Source organism: Scyliorhinus canicula, chromosome 19, assembly GCF_902713615.1.
Source record: "Scyliorhinus canicula chromosome 19, sScyCan1.1, whole genome shotgun sequence".
Taxonomy (NCBI): domain Eukaryota; kingdom Metazoa; phylum Chordata; class Chondrichthyes; order Carcharhiniformes; family Scyliorhinidae; genus Scyliorhinus; species Scyliorhinus canicula.
The window spans coordinates 7,011,502-7,021,029 of NC_052164.1; the positions used below are offsets into that span (position 1 = coordinate 7,011,502).

The following is a 9,528-nucleotide window of genomic DNA, read 5'->3' on the forward strand; positions in this document are numbered from 1 at the left end:
ATAATCATTGTTTCCTTCTCTTCACCATAACAATGTAATTTGACGAGACTTTAATGCTGAAAGTCCAAAGGGTAAATCCAAATGTTGGAGGTATAAAGTTAGTGGCATGTTTCTAGGCGTCCTGGGTAATTATTCTCCAGAAAACTTTGAATCTTCTCATTAATAATCTTGAATTATGGCTAGTTTTAAACTTTTAGATTCATGATTTGAATAAGAGCAACAGGACAAGATTTCTTGACCAGTATTCATTCCTCAATCTACACTTAAAAGCAGTTTCCCCATCATTATCATATGGCTGTTCATGGGATCTTGCTCTGCTCAAATTGCTACCACATGTTTTACATTACAAGAGTGACTGCAAATCAAAAGTAGTTGGCTGGACAGTGCTATGGGACACCTTCACGTCATGCAGGCCTTCCATTATTCCAATTCAGTTATAAAGGAAGAAAGCACAACGTATGGGAAAGGTGAACAGAACCAAATGATGTATTTCGGGGGCTGACACAGACATAATATATGGAATAACCCTTTTCACTGTTGTAAAGTTCTATGATTTAACATCACATGCATTTATATTGCATTTAATTGAGTGTTATAAAATCTTATTTCTCTGTTAGAGAAAGCAATTGCCTTCGTATTCACCTTTCCTATCTTTGGGTGTTTCAAACTGCTTCACAACCAATTAATTACTTCTGAAGTGTTGTTATTTGGGTAAACATGACAGCCAATTTGTGCACTTCAAAGTCTGACCAGCAGAAAATAAATAAATGTCCAGTTATTTGTATTGGGTGACGTTTGCTGAAGAATCAATGCTGGAAAATTGACCCTCCTCTTCTTCAAACATACGATTCAATCTTCTGTATCCATTTGCTTTAACCAAACATCCATCACTTCTCACAATGAACCATCCCTTCATGATAAACTGTCAACCTAGATCATATATTCAAGCGATCCAGTGGTGCTTGACCCGACACCCCATGACTCACAAAATACTACCATTGTGCCAAGCTGACACAACAGTGCAGCACTTCCAACAGAGAAAAACGCCCCAAAGTGCCTCAGAGGTGCCATCAAGAAAATGAAGATGTTAATTGGGAGGGCTGACCAACATTTTGGTTCAGAAGGTTGGTGGGGAGCCAGTGTCATTATCATTACAGGACAGAAAGGGGTCATTCGGCCCATTGTGTGAGTGCTGGTTCTCTGTAAGACCGACAACGAGTCCCAGTCTCTCATCTCCTAGCCCTAGCTCCTTCCCCAGAGAATCATAGAATCTGCGGCACGGAGTCAGGCCCTTCGGCCCAAACTGGTCCACCTCAACCAAAAAGCCCATCAAATGCCTGCATTTGGCCCATATCCCTCTAAACCTTTCCCATCCATGTATCTGTCCAAATGCTGAATAGAAACTATGTCCTGAATGTTGCCCAGTTCTCTAGTTGAAAAACAGGGTTGAATGTGACTCCACCACACTCAGTGGATAAGAATGTGAAGGCTTTAGCAGTGAATCTGCGGATTTGGGCAAGCGTGCTCCAGAATTCCTCACAATCAGGAACACAAGTTCAGACAAGAATGTCTTCAGGTACAATCGCTCGACTGATTTCCTTTGGGAGGCGGGCGAAGCAGGGAGAAAAATGGTAAAACTTTTGCTCAGCAGGTTGGGTGCAGTTTGCGTCACCCCCTTGGCCGCCGGCTGTGATTTGGACTCTCCTCCGCCTGCAAGCTTTGTTTTGTGCTCCCACTTCAACCCAACCCAACCTGCCGGCTCCCATTGGTCGCGGCGGCTGTCAGTCAGGCACAATGTGCCTTTAAAGCCCGCCCCCGCGGGAACTCTCTATTCTGATTCGCCGCTCGGAACGTCAATCAACTGCACGCGTGTTTTCACTCCAACCCGTGGGACAAAAATCTCGAAGGCCGATCGCCAACGATTGTATTCAACAGCGCGCTTTTCCGTAATTTCCTGCAATTTTTTCGGTGCGTACGATCGACGGTTGCATTTCGCGTCAGAAACCCTTGCAAACCTTTATCCCATGTCCCCACCCTTCTGTGCCATGATTAGAGAGTCCAGACGTTTGTGGTCCCGCCTCCCTCCGCCCGGACCGATCCCCCATTGGATGGCCGTCCCGTCAATCACCCCGTGCCCGGCGCCTACTGGCTGGTCCCTTCTGTCAATCAAGGCCCGTCTGGGCGCTCCGGCGCAATTTGAAGCGGGGGAGCTCGAGCGGCGGCAGTTGGGAGGGTGGCCGGGGAGAGAGAGAGAGCGGGTCAGGGAAAAACGGCGTGAGGGGGTCCTATCCCGGAGCTTGGGGGCGATTCCTGACAGGAACATGCTGCCTGACAGCAAGTGAAGGGCGCCGGGGACGGGCTGGAAGTCGCGGGGTGGTTGGGTTTGGGTGGGGGGGGAAGTCTGCCCCCAGTCGTCGAGCTCCCCCTTTGACAGCTCGAGCGCTGCCTCCCCCACCCCTCAAAACTCCCCTCTGGGCGCTTGCAAAGGTAATTTCAGTTCATTACTCCCACTTTTGTTTTGGCATGCATTATCTTTTGGAAATGTGTGACTCCAATAGCCAGGTGAATAATTGTGAGGCGAATGTTGGGAGTCTGGATCCTTGTGAGTGACAGCTGACTGGCGCCAAAACAAAAGCTGGAGCTGTCAGGGGGCAGATTGTCCCATCTGTCTGAGCCACACATTGCACCGTCTGCATCTATATAAACCCTGCCCAAATACCTTCACATTTTCACTTCAGCACACTTTGTTCCATGCGCTGCACCAGTTGTTGTATCCTCTTTTGGCATTTGTTTTTTGGTATTTCTTGCTTCAAATAAACCTCTCCTCAACAAGCTCAAGTTACCCCCAAAACAATTTCTAAACATTGGTGATCTTGTTGTCCCTGCAGCTCCAATCTTGACCTGTTGGTTACATTTAGCATCTTGATCATGCCCCTTGGTGTTGGTATGTTAAATTTAATGGTGATGGATGAATGATTGATTAAAACATCTTTTCTCTTGTCTTCTAGAATTTTGATGGTTGCTGAGCCTGAAGGATGGTGCTGGTCGCCAGTCTTCCTGACCATGTCATTCAGCACACGATGGTGAAGATCGCAGATGAATGTTGATGACCAGTGATAAATTGCTGCTTTTTGTCACAGGGCAATCATCGTTTTAAACAAAAATTTTTAAAAAACAACGTGATTTCACAAAATGAGCTTCGGCTGATGATCCGTTTTGTGTGGATTCTTGGGATGTAATCTGAGGATGAAGGTGGTAAGAATTACATGAATTACTGAAGCTGATTTCAATTGAAAAATGATGGCTACCCAAACAAAACTATCATCAAAATTTAACCAAGCAGGAAGACAAAACTTGACTGGAACAGTTAACACGGTATGAAAAATCCAGTGCAAATGTATGCTTTTCTCTTTTTCTATGTTTATGGTGGAATTTCTTTGTTTTCCTGTTTCATGGGTTAAGGCTGGTCTGTTCCTATAATAACTGGTTATAACAATAAGTTGCGTTCACACATTGAAAAATCTGCAATTCAGTTTATAACAAGATCAAAGCTGATTTCTAAATATCTGGTTTTAATATTAGTTAACACCTGGAAGTTTAAAGCTTAAGGATTATTATGCACCTTGGTTTTAAATGCTCCTGCTTAGAGCCATGGGACCTTTTTACTGCGTTAATGGTATTATATACTTGCAAGTTGTTTGTCCTTTTATGCACAATCTTTGTACAAATTCTTCATTGAATGCATAAATTTGGTTTGAGAACTGAAGAAATCACTTCTGGTGTTGCTGTGATTGTGTTTTTTTTAACAGGTTACTTCTGTTCAGTGAATGTTAGTGTTTAAAAAATAAATTTAGTAATGCAATTAAAATGCAAGTGTGAAATTGGGAATAAAATTATAATGATCAATTAATTTAAATTTAGTACAGTGCATAAGACTCCTGGGATAATTTAGCCAAATTAAACAACTTTGAAATAAAAACTGTAGGAATTTGCCTGAACAATATAAACAAACCTCGATACAATTATATGTACAATATCAACAACAATAATGTGAATTTATATAGCATCTTGTAACAGGAAAATATCTCCAGGTGCTTCACAGGCACATAACTGGTGAGGCAAAGATGACTAAAAGTTTGGTTAAAGAGGTTGTTTCTGAGGAGGCAAGGCAGACCAGTTTAGGGATTAGAAGGGTTTTGTTTGTACTGACAGTGTATGTGAGGTGGAAGTATAAAATATAATCCAGCACCATCCTGCATTCTTTGTCTTCTGGGAAAACACTGAATTGCAGATGGGTTATTCCATATTTGCTCTTTGGAATAAGAAAGAAATAATTTTCTGCAAAGTAAAGATATTTAAAGTATTTTCTGCTCATGTGAAGGCATACGGTTTCAGAGTCCTGGTTTCCTTCCACTACTTGTCCAAGTGTCCAATTTTATTTTAATCTGAATGGTGAATGCTGGTAGATTATTTGATTGGGGGCATCATAGTAAAACCACATCCTATTCTTAACTGGTCATCTGCACTTTCAACAAGGTTGCTGAATAGTTGCTGATTTTCTTTTTAACTTTGCAGCAGTGAGATCAATTGTAGCCCTAATCATTGCTCTGGCTAAGACCAGCTAACCTGGTTGGACTGGGGATTGAATCTTGGATGTATAGCTCGTCAAATCGCCGGGAGCATTGGGAAGCTAAATTTTTTACTGAAACGTTGTGGTCTCTTTTAAACTGGGACAGCACATTCTGAAACAGAACAGAGTACCCTAGCACAGAACATTTGACCACTAGCCTGAAACATCACAGATTGGAGTGGCAGAAGTTTCATTTCCCTAATCGAGTTCTTGATCTTAGCTTACTATACAGGTAGTATTGCACAACAGCCAAGTATCTCCCTGCTTGAGCAAATCAGTGTGAGAATTATCATTGAGCTGGTCTTGTGCAACATTTTACAGTCAGACGAATAGGACGTTTGATATTTTTATGAAAGGATACTCTTTCATTGTTTAATCTTGTTTGGTGTGACTTACCAAGCTTGCAGCAAGCAGAGGGATAAAATAATAATGAATAAAAATGTGGATATGTATGTTCACAACGAAGAATTGTATGAATACTTTAATATTCTAGATCAAATTTTAAAAACTTTGACCATATACTGAGCTGAAATTATCATCAGTTTGGTTTTAAAATTTAATTGTAAAGTTTATTTGTCCTCTGGAATATTTGGAAGTATGAAGCAAGCAGCAAAATTAATGGTAAATCCCTACAGTGATGGGCTAGGTTGTCTAAGTATAGTTTCAGATTTATTTTCATGATGATAGATAAAAAGGTCTTGCAAAATAGTTCCTATTCAATAAAGAAAAATCATTGATTCTTTTAAAGCAAACACTTCATAAAAAAAAAATTGTCGGAAGATGTCGAGTTTTATTTTATACCATAATTATATTCTAATCAAAAGGATATACCTTGTAAATATAAACCATACATGTAGCATTTATATTTGATGAAATGAACTGACTGTCTACCATCACATAGGGTCAAATTAGTGTGCGTATTGTAGGATGTAAATTGTAGTTTTTCAGACTAGGAAGTCTAGTTGCAATATCTTGGAATATTTAATTTGGAACTGCTTTTGAGTGTACCTTTATTCTTTCACCAAAGATTTCATACTTGAGTTTGGAATATTCCTGTCATACATTACTATTGTTTTGTTACTTATATCATAACTGGAAATTATTCATAATTACAAATAAATGTTGATTTGTATACTGAAGTAAAAATTGCTATATTATAACTCAACAAACTCCTATCAGATGCCCCTGTGTGAATACATACCTGGTAAATGCCTAGGGTCCTGGCACCTCCTTTGAAAACTTGATAAGTTATCTTATATGGTTGATTTGTAAAACAATAAATGTAAAGGCTGTGAATTGCTGAGGGCTGGGGAGAGGTTGATCAGGTTTTCCCAAAAACAAATTTCATCTGTCACTTCTATTTAATCGGATGATCTAACAGAAAATGAATGTTATTTTCTCATTCAGTTGCAATATTAATGTAAATGTTTGCAGAACAATATTTTGGTGGATATCCTTCATTTGCTTTTATTTTCATCTGGTGTTATCTTCAGTTCTTTTATTGGTTATGCAGAGCATGAGCTAAAACCAAAAATATTCTGGTGTTTGAATCATAGAATCATAGAATAGAATATTCGGCCCATTGAATCTGCACTGACTCTCTGAAAGAGCACTCCACCAAAGCCCACTCCTCCGTCCTATTCCTGAATCTTGTAACACCATCTTACCGTTGGACACCAAGGGGCAAACCAAGGAGCAGTTTATCATGGCCAATTCACCTAACCTGCACATCTTTGGACTGTGGGAGGAACCAGAGCATCTGGAGGAAACCCACACAGACACAGAGAGAACATGCAAACTCCACACACAGTCACCCAAGGTTGGATTCAAACGAGAATCCCTAGTGCTGTGAGACAGCAGTGCTAACCACTGTGCCACCATGCCGCCCATGGCAAAAGTTTCAGTTTTGCTAGAACTTGTCTATCAACATTAATCAGCTCAATGAATTACTGCAGGTGATTAATTAAGGAGCAGTAATGTTTTTGTCAGACAATTTGCCTGTGAAATTACTAATTACAATTCTCCTATCAATTGGCAGATAAATATTTAACTAAATATACAGCACTGTTTCTGAGCTGAGGGAATTGCAGTGTTGGATTTTTTTGTCCCCTTAGTATTTGATCTTGTGTTGGCTAAAGTATATATGATGAGTTTTATCAATTGATTTGTTGTTGTATGAATAAAGACAGGTACCAGCTGGTTGAAGGAACATTTCATAAATCTGGTGTACCTGGTTTCTTTTTAAAAGAGATGTTTTTCGGCAAGGGGAGAAACAATGTCTTCATACTTGGAAAATTAACATTTAAACTATTTTAAGTATAGCAGATTTTAATATAAACATGTTATCTTTGTATTTTTGGAAACAATTGATTAAATGGATCCTAAAGTTGAATCAAATTGTTAGGGAGCCTAAAGTATATAAACAGTAAATGTAGACAATAGTTTTAAATTAAGTGTCTTTTGGTTTCCCAGGATCTCCGAAGTTTGGCTGAGTGGAAGCTATGTGGGGGGGAAGAGCGTGAGAGAATGGAGAGGAGTTTCTATCAAACTGTTGTGAAATGTGAAAAGGGTGGGAACATTTTGATTCCAACAAATCTCAGCCTTAGTGAAAACACATTGTTCAGTTAATGCTCTCAGCAACATTCCATTCTAATGTTGACTCATACTCTAATGTTGAATACACCTATATGTAAACCCTAACACACTTTTAGCAAAATGGGGGCATGAAAAAACAAAACGGACCCACAGAGCCAAGATGCTTATCTACAAGATCCTCAGCACATTGCTGCAAAGCCCAGTCATACTTGCATCTATGAAGGAAAAAAAAGGTCAATAATTTCCGCACCAGTGTTTACGACACATCTTGGGGATCACATGGAAAGTCACAGTGACCAATGAAGCAGACCTTTTCTAGGGAAAACATACAGAGCATGCTATGGCTAATCCTCAAAATCCCTACAGTTCAGAAGGAGGCCATTCGGCCCATTGAATCTGCACTGACCCTCTGAAAGAGCATCATACCTAGTCCCATTCTCCTGCTCTATTCTCGTAACCCCGCCTAACCTGCATATCTCTGGAGTGCGGGGGGCAACCGGAGGAAACCCGCGCAGACATTGGGAGAACGTGCAAATTCCGCACAGTCACCCAAGGCTGGAAGTGAACCCTGGTCCCTGGCATTGTGAAGTAGCAGTGTTAACCACTGTGCTGCTGCCTAGCAAATACTGCTTCTCTGACATAGGATGGAATATGGCTGGATTCCCAAAGGGTATGCTATACAGGGAGCTGGACTATGACGAGAGACCAGCAGGGCATCCAAAGCAGCGATTCAAGGATGCTGTCAAAGAGATATAAAGTCCTCCACATCAATCAGGACAAGTGGGAAATTCTATCTGATGGATACAAATGGTGACACGAGCAGGAATGTGCCACCACGACAACACATATGATTTCCAAAGCAGCCCCTACAAAAAGATGTCAGCAGAGATCATGCCACATCATCACCAAGGGACAAAGTCATGTGGCACTTGTGGCAGACTTTGTTTTTCCAGAATCTGGTTCTTTCAACCATCAGGAGTGCAGCAGGTCATCTCATCTGACCTCACCAAAGTGCTGAGCCTGCATTCCCATGTCTCGGAGATAGTAGAATGCCAATTAGGGTCGTTTTACTTTGTTGTTTGGACTATTGAGGGGATAGTGGGGAGAGGGGAGGATACAACACAGGCTGACCTGTGAGCTCCAGGCTCCACCCTCTGTCCTTTACCGTTCATGTGGCTCTGGTCTGTTGGAGTCCCAGCATAGTAAGTCAAGCTTATTTGCTATGCAGAACTTAAAACAAAAATGTATTTTATTCCAAACATATTCAAAAACATAAATAATCTAGGGAACACTCCCCAACTCTAAATTTTACAGTCTGTACAGTTTTCCCCCCTTTTCAACCCCTGCTCTCTGCAATGAACAATTCCTCGAGCATGGTCATGAACAGTCCCCACCGTGCCTCAAAGCCGGCGGCTGAACCCCTCACTTTGAACTTAACCTTCTCCAACTGGTGGAAGTTATACAGGTCCCCTAGTTAGGCTGCCACCCCCGGTGGCATTGCCGTCAGCCATTCCAGCAAAATCCTTTGCCGGGCAACCAGAGAGGCGAAGGCCACGACATCGGCCTTCCTCCCTTCCAGCTCTGGCATTTCGATATTCCAAAAATCGCCACCATAGGGTCCGAACCGACCTCTGCTCTCTTAATCTTTGCTAGTGTCCCGAACACTCCTGCCCAGTATCTATCTAACTTCTCACACCCCCAGATCATATGCGCGTGGTTTGCAAGTCTTTGCCCGCACTTCTCACACTCCTCTACCACCCTTTGAAAGAGCCTACTCATCCTCACCGGAGTCATGTGTACCCTGTGCACCACCTTAAACTGTATCAAACTCATCCTTGCACACGAGGAGGTGGAGTTCACCCTGTGCAGCGCCTCACTCCACACTCAGCAACCTATCTTCCCCCCCCTCTCAACTCCTCCCATTTCTCCTTGATCCTCACCACTAGCGTTTCTGCCCTGCTCCCCGCTACCCGTATATGTCTCCAATCCTATCCTCCCCTTCCACGTCTGAAAAACGGCAACCGTTCCAATAGGGTCTACTTGGCAGCCTGGGAAACCCTTTCCACACCTCCTGTGTGAAGTCCCTCACTTGTAAATACCTAAATTCACTTCCCTTTGGGAGCTCTACCCTCTCCCGCAGCTCTTCCAGACTTATGAACCTATCCTCCAAATATAAGTCCCTCGCCCTCACCAACCCCACCTCTCTCCACTTGTACGTACCATCCATCTCCCCGGTTTGAACCTGTGATTCTCGCACAACAGTGTTAACACTGACATCCCCTCCATCCGAAAGTGTCACTTCA

General features: G+C 42.1%; 1 long non-coding RNA gene across 1 annotated transcript; it reads left to right on the forward strand.

The window, feature by feature from the left end:
* The first annotated feature begins 2,200 nt into the window (after positions 1–2,200).
* On the forward strand, positions 2,201–3,168 carry LOC119954050. The gene is made up of 2 exons (XR_005458157.1): positions 2,201–2,487; positions 3,009–3,168. It is a non-coding gene; the product is annotated as an uncharacterized LOC119954050 (long non-coding RNA).
* The last annotated feature ends 6,360 nt before the right edge of the window (positions 3,169–9,528 follow it).